The sequence below is a fragment of the Eucyclogobius newberryi genome, unplaced genomic scaffold, assembly GCF_026437365.1.
Source record: "Eucyclogobius newberryi isolate DKJ021-1_F unplaced genomic scaffold, fEucNew1.0.hap1 SCAF_32, whole genome shotgun sequence".
NCBI lineage: Eukaryota > Metazoa > Chordata > Actinopteri > Gobiiformes > Gobiidae > Eucyclogobius > Eucyclogobius newberryi.
The window spans coordinates 1,071,768-1,081,037 of NW_027315968.1; the positions used below are offsets into that span (position 1 = coordinate 1,071,768).

The 9,270-nt window shown below is 50.5% G+C and overlaps 24 non-coding genes across 24 annotated transcripts; 11 read left to right on the plus strand and 13 right to left on the minus strand.

Annotated features, from left to right (window-relative positions):
* Positions 1-82: 82 nt before the first annotated feature.
* On the minus strand, positions 83-248 carry LOC140374898 (U1 spliceosomal RNA). The gene has a single exon (XR_011929222.1). It is a non-coding gene; the product is annotated as a U1 spliceosomal RNA (small nuclear RNA).
* A 287-nt stretch (positions 249-535) lies between these two features.
* LOC140375174 (U5 spliceosomal RNA) lies at positions 536-649 on the minus strand. Its single transcript, XR_011929480.1, has one exon. It is a non-coding gene; the product is annotated as a U5 spliceosomal RNA (small nuclear RNA).
* A 134-nt stretch (positions 650-783) lies between these two features.
* On the plus strand, positions 784-856 carry trnav-aac (transfer RNA valine (anticodon AAC)). The gene has a single exon. It is a non-coding gene; the product is annotated as a tRNA-Val (tRNA).
* Positions 857-1,212: 356 nt separating this feature from the next.
* trnav-cac (transfer RNA valine (anticodon CAC)) lies at positions 1,213-1,285 on the plus strand. Its single transcript has one exon. It is a non-coding gene; the product is annotated as a tRNA-Val (tRNA).
* A 415-nt stretch (positions 1,286-1,700) lies between these two features.
* On the minus strand, positions 1,701-1,892 carry LOC140375029 (U2 spliceosomal RNA). The gene has a single exon (XR_011929347.1). It is a non-coding gene; the product is annotated as a U2 spliceosomal RNA (small nuclear RNA).
* A 164-nt stretch (positions 1,893-2,056) lies between these two features.
* On the minus strand, positions 2,057-2,222 carry LOC140374981 (U1 spliceosomal RNA). Its single transcript, XR_011929302.1, has one exon. It is a non-coding gene; the product is annotated as a U1 spliceosomal RNA (small nuclear RNA).
* Positions 2,223-2,509: 287 nt separating this feature from the next.
* Positions 2,510-2,623, minus strand: LOC140375175 (U5 spliceosomal RNA). The gene has a single exon (XR_011929481.1). It is a non-coding gene; the product is annotated as a U5 spliceosomal RNA (small nuclear RNA).
* A 134-nt stretch (positions 2,624-2,757) lies between these two features.
* On the plus strand, positions 2,758-2,830 carry trnav-aac (transfer RNA valine (anticodon AAC)). The gene has a single exon. It is a non-coding gene; the product is annotated as a tRNA-Val (tRNA).
* Positions 2,831-3,033: 203 nt separating this feature from the next.
* On the plus strand, positions 3,034-3,105 carry trnad-guc (transfer RNA aspartic acid (anticodon GUC)). Its single transcript has one exon. It is a non-coding gene; the product is annotated as a tRNA-Asp (tRNA).
* Positions 3,106-3,186: 81 nt separating this feature from the next.
* trnav-cac (transfer RNA valine (anticodon CAC)) lies at positions 3,187-3,259 on the plus strand. Its single transcript has one exon. It is a non-coding gene; the product is annotated as a tRNA-Val (tRNA).
* Positions 3,260-3,675: 416 nt separating this feature from the next.
* On the minus strand, positions 3,676-3,867 carry LOC140375030 (U2 spliceosomal RNA). The gene has a single exon (XR_011929348.1). It is a non-coding gene; the product is annotated as a U2 spliceosomal RNA (small nuclear RNA).
* Positions 3,868-4,032: 165 nt separating this feature from the next.
* On the minus strand, positions 4,033-4,198 carry LOC140374875 (U1 spliceosomal RNA). The gene has a single exon (XR_011929200.1). It is a non-coding gene; the product is annotated as a U1 spliceosomal RNA (small nuclear RNA).
* A 291-nt stretch (positions 4,199-4,489) lies between these two features.
* On the minus strand, positions 4,490-4,603 carry LOC140375177 (U5 spliceosomal RNA). Its single transcript, XR_011929483.1, has one exon. It is a non-coding gene; the product is annotated as a U5 spliceosomal RNA (small nuclear RNA).
* A 134-nt stretch (positions 4,604-4,737) lies between these two features.
* On the plus strand, positions 4,738-4,810 carry trnav-aac (transfer RNA valine (anticodon AAC)). Its single transcript has one exon. It is a non-coding gene; the product is annotated as a tRNA-Val (tRNA).
* Positions 4,811-5,012: 202 nt separating this feature from the next.
* On the plus strand, positions 5,013-5,084 carry trnad-guc (transfer RNA aspartic acid (anticodon GUC)). The gene has a single exon. It is a non-coding gene; the product is annotated as a tRNA-Asp (tRNA).
* Positions 5,085-5,165: 81 nt separating this feature from the next.
* Positions 5,166-5,238, plus strand: trnav-cac (transfer RNA valine (anticodon CAC)). Its single transcript has one exon. It is a non-coding gene; the product is annotated as a tRNA-Val (tRNA).
* Positions 5,239-5,653: 415 nt separating this feature from the next.
* On the minus strand, positions 5,654-5,845 carry LOC140375031 (U2 spliceosomal RNA). The gene has a single exon (XR_011929349.1). It is a non-coding gene; the product is annotated as a U2 spliceosomal RNA (small nuclear RNA).
* Positions 5,846-6,010: 165 nt separating this feature from the next.
* Positions 6,011-6,176, minus strand: LOC140374919 (U1 spliceosomal RNA). Its single transcript, XR_011929242.1, has one exon. It is a non-coding gene; the product is annotated as a U1 spliceosomal RNA (small nuclear RNA).
* A 287-nt stretch (positions 6,177-6,463) lies between these two features.
* LOC140375178 (U5 spliceosomal RNA) lies at positions 6,464-6,577 on the minus strand. The gene has a single exon (XR_011929484.1). It is a non-coding gene; the product is annotated as a U5 spliceosomal RNA (small nuclear RNA).
* A 134-nt stretch (positions 6,578-6,711) lies between these two features.
* On the plus strand, positions 6,712-6,784 carry trnav-aac (transfer RNA valine (anticodon AAC)). The gene has a single exon. It is a non-coding gene; the product is annotated as a tRNA-Val (tRNA).
* A 203-nt stretch (positions 6,785-6,987) lies between these two features.
* On the plus strand, positions 6,988-7,059 carry trnad-guc (transfer RNA aspartic acid (anticodon GUC)). The gene has a single exon. It is a non-coding gene; the product is annotated as a tRNA-Asp (tRNA).
* An 81-nt stretch (positions 7,060-7,140) lies between these two features.
* Positions 7,141-7,213, plus strand: trnav-cac (transfer RNA valine (anticodon CAC)). The gene has a single exon. It is a non-coding gene; the product is annotated as a tRNA-Val (tRNA).
* A 415-nt stretch (positions 7,214-7,628) lies between these two features.
* LOC140375032 (U2 spliceosomal RNA) lies at positions 7,629-7,820 on the minus strand. The gene has a single exon (XR_011929350.1). It is a non-coding gene; the product is annotated as a U2 spliceosomal RNA (small nuclear RNA).
* A 165-nt stretch (positions 7,821-7,985) lies between these two features.
* LOC140374876 (U1 spliceosomal RNA) lies at positions 7,986-8,151 on the minus strand. Its single transcript, XR_011929201.1, has one exon. It is a non-coding gene; the product is annotated as a U1 spliceosomal RNA (small nuclear RNA).
* Between the last annotated feature and the right edge of the window lie 1,119 nt (positions 8,152-9,270).

Below are 9,270 nucleotides of genomic sequence, written 5' to 3' on the forward strand. Positions count from 1 at the left end.
CCCGGCGGAGGGGCCGGAGCGCGAGCGGCGTACATGGAAACGACCCTTTGGTTTTTTTTTGTTTTCCTCTGACAAAAAACAAGAGGGGAGAGCGCGAACGCAGTCCCCCACTACCAGAAATTATGCAGTTGAGATTCCCACATTTGGGGAATTCACAGGGGTCAGCACATCCTGTTTGTGCAATGGACGAGCCTCGCCCTGGGTGAACCACCTTCCTGATCATGTTGTCGCCCCTGCCAGGTAAGTATGAGTTGCTCCGCTCCGAGCCAAGGCCCAGGCCCTGGAAGAGGCAATGTGGCAGCATGGTCCTTCCGGCCATTTGCATGGACCAGCTTCCACCCGACGATTGAGCCCCAGGTTAAACGGCAGCGATACACACGCAAGTCTGTGCGTTCTAAGCACTCTTTTTTACTTTTAAAGTTCTTGAACACGGGATGCCAAACGGAGGGTACGCAAGGGCATGTTTAAAGGCCGACAAGACACAACCTTTGCTCTTGGAGGATGACCGCTTGCTTGCTTTAGACATAGGTAGAAAAGCCCCGCATTGAAGCAGGGCATCAAAAAATTGGAAAGATCTCTTGTTGTCCCTCTCCACGGAAATCTTTAGTAAAAGGCGAAAGATTTATACGCTCTGAAGAGAAACAAGAGTGCCACGTTGCAGCGCCACACGGCGTCCAGTACTTGAGGGCACACGGGGCTTCATCACGGGCAGTGTACTTCTGTTCACGCGCTCATTTGCATCGGCGGTCGCGCGGCAAAAGGGACACGACAGGCTCGCACGTCGTTTCTGTAGTGTAGCGGTTATCACGTTCGCCTAACGCGCGAAAGGTCCTCGGCTCGAAACCGGGCAGAAACAAAGCCTCCTTTTATGTTTGCTTCAATCTTTAACACGGTTCATTCCAAACTCGATGGTTTATTCCTAGAAAAGAGGGAGGAGCGGAGGAATTGTCGGCGTAGTCCTTCAAACTTTTCATCACAGAGATCGGGGGAAAAAGACACCGACACACACGCCCCCAAAAAAAAAAAAAAAAAAAAGGGGCCCCCCTGCAGCCCCATATGTCCTCGTTAGTATAGTGGACAGTATCTCCGCTTGTCACGCGGAAGAACTGGGTTCGATTCCCAGACGGGGAGAGAAAGTGCGTTTTACCCAGCACGAAAGCGTTGCACTGACGCTGAGGACTTGTCCCACCAACGTACCTGCGCTACACTATCGCTTCTGTAGTGTAGCGGTTATCACGTTTGCCTCACACGCAAAAGGTCCCCGGCTCGAAACCGGGCAGAAGCACGCCCTCATGCGAAGACTTTACTTGTCGAGGATGGGTTTGAAAGTCGGTGTTGCGTTTGACCCCCCCCCAAAAAAAAAAAAAAACAACTAGTCACATGTACTGTACTCCACAAAGGGGCCACTCAAATTCCAAAGGTGGCCTATTTTGCACAAGGGTTTACGTGGAATGGGCTACCTCCCAAGGGGGTTGGGTTTAGGAACAGATACTTCACCTTCCCTCCCCCTCTTCTCCAGTCAGGGCTTTTGGCGGGAGATTTGAAATATCCAGCCCTTCCACTCAAAACGTCTCCGAGAATTTTTGTCCACTTCCGGAGCAGACAAACGGCAAGGAAGCGTTTAACATGAGGGTATGATGGCACATTTGCATGTAACGTGACGGCGAAAACAAACTGAATGACTTTTTTTAACCTGAGAGAGGAGGTGCACCGTTCTCGGAGGTACTGCAATACCGAGCCGATGCGTGGAGTGGACGGAGCAAGCCCCAAATTCCATCTCCCTGGTCCAAAAATCAATTTAATATACGGTCCCCGGGTAGGGGACGTATCAGATATTAAACTGATAAGAACAGATACTACACTTGATCTTAGCCAAAAGGCCGAGAAGCGATGCCCACAATGGGTTCGGGGAGCAGTGAGCTCTCCCCACGCTGACCCTCCCGTCAACGGTCCAAAGCGGCGCCCGCGCAAAGCGCCCGGCGGAGGGGCCGGAGCGCGAGCGGCGTACATGGAAACGACCCTTTGGGTTTTTTTTTTTTCCTCTGACAAAAAACAAGAGGGGAGAGCGCGAACGCAGTCCCCCACTACCAGAAATTATGCAGTTGAGATTCCCACATTTGGGGAATTCACAGGGGTCAGCACATCCTGTTTGTGCAATGGACGAGCCTCGCCCTGGGTGAACCACCTTCCTGATCATGGTGTCACCCCTGCCAGGTAAGTATGAGTTGCTCCGCTCCGAGCCAAGGCCCAGGCCCTGGAAGAGGCAATGTGGCAGCATGGTCCTTCCGGCCATTTGCATGGACCAGCTTCCACCCGACGATTGAGCCCCAGGTTAAACGGCAGCGATACACACGCAAGTCTGTGCGTTCTAAGCACTCTTTTTTACTTTTAAAGTTCTTGAACACGGGATGCCAAACGGAGGGTACGCAAGGGCATGTTTAAAGGCCGACAAGACACAACCTTTGCTCTTGGAGGATGACCGCTTGCTTGCTTTAGACATAGGTAGAAAAGCCCCGCATTGAAGCAGGGCATCAAAAAATTGGAAAGATCTCTTGTTGTCCCTCTCCACGGAAATCTTTAGTAAAAGGCGAAAGATTTATACGCTCTGAAGAGAAACAAGAGTGCCACGTTGCAGCGCCACACGGCGTCCAGTACTTGAGGGCACACGGGGCTTCATCACGGGCAGTGTACTTCTGTTCACGCGCTCATTTGCATCGGCGGTCGCGCGGCAAAAGGGACACGACAGGCTCGCACGTCGTTTCTGTAGTGTAGCGGTTATCACGTTCGCCTAACGCGCGAAAGGTCCTCGGCTCGAAACCGGGCAGAAACAAAGCCTCCTTTTATGTTTGCTTCAATCTTTAACACGGTTCATTCCAAACTCGATGGTTTATTCCTAGAAAAGAGGGAGGAGCGGAGGAATTGTCGGCGTAGTCCTTCAAACTTTTCATCACAGAGATCGGGGGAAAAAGACACCGACACACACGCCCCAAAAAAAAAAAAAAAAAAAAAGGGGCCCCCCTGCAGCCCCATATGTCCTCGTTAGTATAGTGGACAGTATCTCCGCTTGTCACGCGGAAGACCTGGGTTCGATTCCCAGACGGGGAGAGAAAGTGCGTTTTACCCAGCACGAAAGCGTTGCACTGACGCTGAGGACTTGTCCCACCAACGTACCTGCGCTACACTATCGCTTCTGTAGTGTAGCGGTTATCACGTTTGCCTCACACGCAAAAGGTCCCCGGCTCGAAACCGGGCAGAAGCACGCCCTCATGCGAAGACTTTACTTGTCGAGGATGGGTTTGAAAGTCGGTGTTGCGTTTGACCCCCCCCCCCCAAAAAAAACAAAACAACTAGTCACATGTACTGTACTCCACAAAGGGGCCACTCAAATTCCAAAGGTGGCCTATTTTGCACAAGGGTTTACGTGGAATGGGCTACCTCCCAAGGGGGTTGGGTTTAGGAACAGATACTTCACCTTCCCTCCCCCTCTTCTCCAGTCAGGGCTTTTGGCGGGAGATTTGAAATATCCAGCCCTTCCACTCAAAACGTCTCCGAGAATTTTTGTCCACTTCCGGAGCAGACAAACGGCAAGGAAGCGTTTAACATGAGGGTATGATGGCACATTTGCATGTAACGTGACGGCGAAAACAAACTGAATGACTTTTTTTAACCTGAGAGAGGAGGTGCACCGTTCTCGGAGGTACTGCAATACCGAGCCGATGCGTGGAGTGGACGGAGCAAGCCCCAAATTCCATCTCCCTGGTCCAAAAATCAATTTAATATACGGTCCCCGGGTAGGGGACGTATCAGATATTAAACTGATAAGAACAGATACTACACTTGATCTTAGCCAAAAGGCCGAGAAGCGATGCCCACAATGGGTTCGGGGAGCAGTGAGCTCTCCCCACGCTGACCCTCCCGTCAACGGTCCAAAGCGGCGCCCGCGCAAAGCGCCCGGCGGAGGGGCCGGAGCGCGAGCGGCGTACATGGAAACGACCCTTTGGGTTTTTTTTTTTTTCCTCTGACAAAAAACAAGAGGGGAGAGCGCGAACGCAGTCCCCCACTACCAGAAATTATGCAGTTGAGATTCCCACATTTGGGGAATTCACAGGGGTCAGCACATCCTGTTTGTGCAATGGACGAGCCTCGCCCTGGGTGAACCACCTTCCTGATCATGGTGTCGCCCCTGCCAGGTAAGTATGAGTTGCTCCGCTCCGAGCCAAGGCCCAGGCCCTGGAAGAGGCAATGTGGCAGCATGGTCCTTCCGGCCATTTGCATGGACCAGCTTCCACCCGACGATTGAGCCCTAGGTTAAACGGCAGCGATACACACGCAAGTCTGTGCGTTCTAAGCACTCTTTTTTACTTTTAAAGTTCTTGAACACGGGATGCCAAACGGAGGGTACGCAAGGGCATGTTTAAAGGCCGACAAGACACAACCTTTGCTCTTGGAGGATGATCGCTTGCTTGCTTGCTTTAGACATAGGTAGAAAAGCCCCGCATTGAAGCAGGGCATCAAAAAATTGGAAAGATCTCTTGTTGTCCCTCTCCACGGAAATCTTTAGTAAAAGGCGAAAGATTTATACGCTCTGAAGAGAAACAAGAGTGCCACGTTGCAGCGCCACACGGCGTCCAGTACTTGAGGGCACACGGGGCTTCATCACGGGCAGTGTACTTCTGTTCACGCGCTCAGTTGCATCGGCGGTCGCGCGGCAAAAGGGACACGACAGGCTCGCACGTCGTTTCTGTAGTGTAGCGGTTATCACGTTCGCCTAACGCGCGAAAGGTCCTCGGCTCGAAACCGGGCAGAAACAAAGCCTCCTTTTATGTTTGCTTCAATCTTTAACACGGTTCATTCCAAACTCGATGGTTTATTCCTAGAAAAGAGGGAGGAGCGGAGGAATTGTCGGCGTAGTCCTTCAAACTTTTCATCACAGAGATCGGGGGAAAAAGACACCGACACACACGCCCCAAAAAAAAAAAAAAAAAAAAGGGGCCCCCCTGCAGCCCCATATGTCCTCGTTAGTATAGTGGACAGTATCTCCGCTTGTCACGCGGAAGACCTGGGTTCGATTCCCAGACGGGGAGAGAAAGTGCGTTTTACCCAGCACGAAAGCGTTGCACTGACGCTGAGGACTTGTCCCACCAACGTACCTGCGCTACACTATCGCTTCTGTAGTGTAGCGGTTATCACGTTTGCCTCACACGCAAAAGGTCCCCGGCTCGAAACCGGGCAGAAGCACGCCCTCATGCGAAGACTTTACTTGTCGAGGATGGGTTTGAAAGTCGGTGTTGCGTTTGACCCCCCCCCCAAAAAAAAACAAAACAACTAGTCACATGTACTGTACTCCACAAAGGGGCCACTCAAATTCCAAATGTGGCCTATTTTGCACAAGGGTTTACGTGGAATGGGCTACCTCCCAAGGGGGTTGGGTTTAGGAACAGATACTTCACCTTCCCTCCCCCTCTTCTCCAGTCAGGGCTTTTGGCGGGAGATTTGAAATATCCAGCCCTTCCACTCAAAACGTCGCCGAGAATTTTTGTCCACTTCCGGAGCAGACAAACGGCAAGGAAGCGTTTAACATGAGGGTATGATGGCACATTTGCATGTAACGTGACGGCGAAAACAAACTGAATGACTTTTTTTAACCTGAGAGAGGAGGTGCACCGTTCTCGGAGGTACTGCAATACCGAGCCGATGCGTGGAGTGGACGGAGCAAGCCCCAAATTCCATCTCCCTGGTCCAAAAATCAATTTAATATACGGTCCCCGGGTAGGGGACGTATCAGATATTAAACTGATAAGAACAGATACTACACTTGATCTTAGCCAAAAGGCCGAGAAGCGATGCCCACAATGGGTTCGGGGAGCAGTGAGCTCTCCCCACGCTGACCCTCCCGTCAACGGTCCAAAGCGGCGCCCGCGCAAAGCGCCCGGCGGAGGGGCCGGAGCGCGAGCGGCGTACATGGAAACGACCCTTTGGGTTTTTTTTTTTTTCCTCTGACAAAAAACAAGAGGGGAGAGCGCGAACGCAGTCCCCCACTACCAGAAATTATGCAGTTGAGATTCCCACATCTGGGGAATTCACAGGGGTCAGCACATCCTGTTTGTGCAATGGACGAGCCTCGCCCTGGGTGAACCCCCTTCCTGATCATGGTGTCGCCCCTGCCAGGTAAGTATGAGTTGCTCCGCTCCGAGCCAAGGCCCAGGCCCTGGAAGAGGCAATGTGGCAGCATGGTCCTTCCGGCCATTTGCATGGACCAGCTTCCACCCGACGATTGAGCCCCAGGTTAAACGGCAGCGATACACACGCAAGTCTGTGCGTTCTAAGCACTCTTTTTTACTTTTAAAGTTCTTGAACACGGGATGCCAAACGGAGGGTACGCAAGGGCATGTTTAAAGGCCGACAAGACACAACCTTTGCTCTTGGAGGATGACCGCTTGCTTGCTTTAGACATAGGTAGAAAAGCCCCGCATTGAAGCAGGGCATCAAAAAATTGGAAAGATCTCTTGTTGTCCCTCTCCACGGAAATCTTTAGTAAAAGGCGAAAGATTTATACGCTCTGAAGAGAAACAAGAGTGCCACGTTGCAGCGCCACACGGCGTCCAGTACTTGAGGGCACACGGGGCTTCATCACGGGCAGTGTACTTCTGTTCACGCGCTCATTTGCATCGGCGGTCGCGCGGCAAAAGGGACACGACAGGCTCGCACGTCGTTTCTGTAGTGTAGCGGTTATCACGTTCGCCTAACGCGCGAAAGGTCCTCGGCTCGAAACCGGGCAGAAACAAAGCCTCCTTTTATGTTTGCTTCAATCTTTAACACGGTTCATTCCAAACTCGATGGTTTATTCCTAGAAAAGAGGGAGGAGCGGAGGAATTGTCGGCGTAGTCCTTCAAACTTTTCATCACAGAGATCGGGGGAAAAAGACACCGACACACACGCCCCAAAAAAAAAAAAAAAAAAAAAGGGGCCCCCCTGCAGCCCCATATGTCCTCGTTAGTATAGTGGACAGTATCTCCGCTTGTCACGCGGAAGACCTGGGTTCGATTCCCAGACGGGGAGAGAAAGTGCGTTTTACCCAGCACGAAAGCGTTGCACTGACGCTGAGGACTTGTCCCACCAACGTACCTGCGCTACACTATCGCTTCTGTAGTGTAGCGGTTATCACGTTTGCCTCACACGCAAAAGGTCCCCGGCTCGAAACCGGGCAGAAGCACGCCCTCATGCGAAGACTTTACTTGTCGAGGATGGGTTTGAAAGTCGGTGTTGCGTTTGACCCCCCCCCCAAAAAAAAACAAAACAACTAGTCACATGTACTGTACTCCACAAAGGGGCCACTCAAATTCCAAAGGTGGCCTATTTTGCACAAGGGTTTACGTGGAATGGGCTACCTCCCAAGGGGGTTGGGTTTAGGAACAGATACTTCACCTTCCCTCCCCCTCTTCTCCAGTCAGGGCTTTTGGCGGGAGATTTGAAATATCCAGCCCTTCCACTCAAAACGTCTCCGAGAATTTTTGTCCACTTCCGGAGCAGACAAACGGCAAGGAAGCGTTTAACATGAGGGTATGATGGCACATTTGCATGTAACGTGACGGCGAAAACAAACTGAATGACTTTTTTTAACCTGAGAGAGGAGGTGCACCGTTCTCGGAGGTACTGCAATACCGAGCCGATGCGTGGAGTGGACGGAGCAAGCCCCAAATTCCATCTCCCTGGTCCAAAAATCAATTTAATATACGGTCCCCGGGTAGGGGACGTATCAGATATTAAACTGATAAGAACAGATACTACACTTGATCTTAGCCAAAAGGCCGAGAAGCGATGCCCACAATGGGTTCGGGGAGCAGTGAGCTCTCCCCACGCTGACCCTCCCGTCAACGGTCCAAAGCGGCGCCCGCGCAAAGCGCCCGGCGGAGGGGCCGGAGCGCGAGCGGCGTACATGGAAACGACCCTTTGGGTTTTTTTTTTTTTCCTCTGACAAAAAACAAGAGGGGAGAGCGCGAACGCAGTCCCCCACTACCAGAAATTATGCAGTTGAGATTCCCACATTTGGGGAATTCACAGGGGTCAGCACATCCTGTTTGTGCAATGGACGAGCCTCGCCCTGGGTGAACCACCTTCCTGATCATGGTGTCGCCCCTGCCAGGTAAGTATGAGTTGCTCCGCTCCGAGCCAAGGCCCAGGCCCTGGAAGAGGCAATGTGGCAGCATGGTCCTTCCGGCCATTTGCATGGACCAGCTTCCACCCGACGATTGAGCCCCAGGTTAAACGGCAGCGATACACACGCAAGTCTGTGCGTTCTAAGCACTCTTTTTTACTTTTAAAGTTCTTGAACACGGGATGCCAAACGGAGGGTACGCAAGGGCATGTTTAAAGGCCGACAAGACACAACCTTTGCTCTTGGAGGATGACCGCTTGCTTGCTTTAGACATAGGTAGAAAAGCCCCGCATTGAAGCAGGGCATCAAAAAATTGGAAAGATCTCTTGTTGTCCCTCTCCACGGAAATATTTAGTAAAAGGCACTTTTCACTTTTCAGGCGGTTTTTATTATTTCATAGCAATAAATTTCTTTCAAAATACTTTCCACACTTAAAACACATCTTTTAAACACAGTTTACAAAAGTCAATACAATTACACATTATTTACCAAAACTATGAATACAGCAAGTCTTTAAAAGAGTTTGGAATTTTCCATAAATTGATTATTTCTTCTCTCTTTCCTTCCACTAAATCTCTTAAAACATAATCTTTAAAAATATTCATAACACATTTCATCAACAACATTTCTGACATTTGATAGTTTTTAAAAGTCAATACATTCCTTGATTTCCAGATAGCTTCTTTTATACAATTAACTATAATCCACCACCTCTCCTTATTTTGGAATTTTGCAGTTTCACCATAGGCAATATTGTTATAACTTGATGGAATTTTCCCAACATTTTTCAGCCATGGGGATACTGTTACCCAGGCATTCACAGCAAAAGGGCATGTCCAAAAAACGTGTAAATGAGTTTCCTCACTGCCACAAAAGGGTCTCGGGCATCTTGGGCTTGGTGTAAAGTGTCTTTTAAAAAGGAACTCTCGGGTTGGCAAACATTTATGGCCAATTTGCCAGGCCAAATCTCTGTGTCTGTTCGTAAGTTTTTGAAAATGTATATTTTCCCATGCCCTTTTGCTCTCTTGTGCCGATAAAAGATCTACCGGGGTAAGTTTCTCCAAATCTACGGACAGTTTTTGTTCTATTTTTCTCCTTGTCAGTTCTGTCGATGG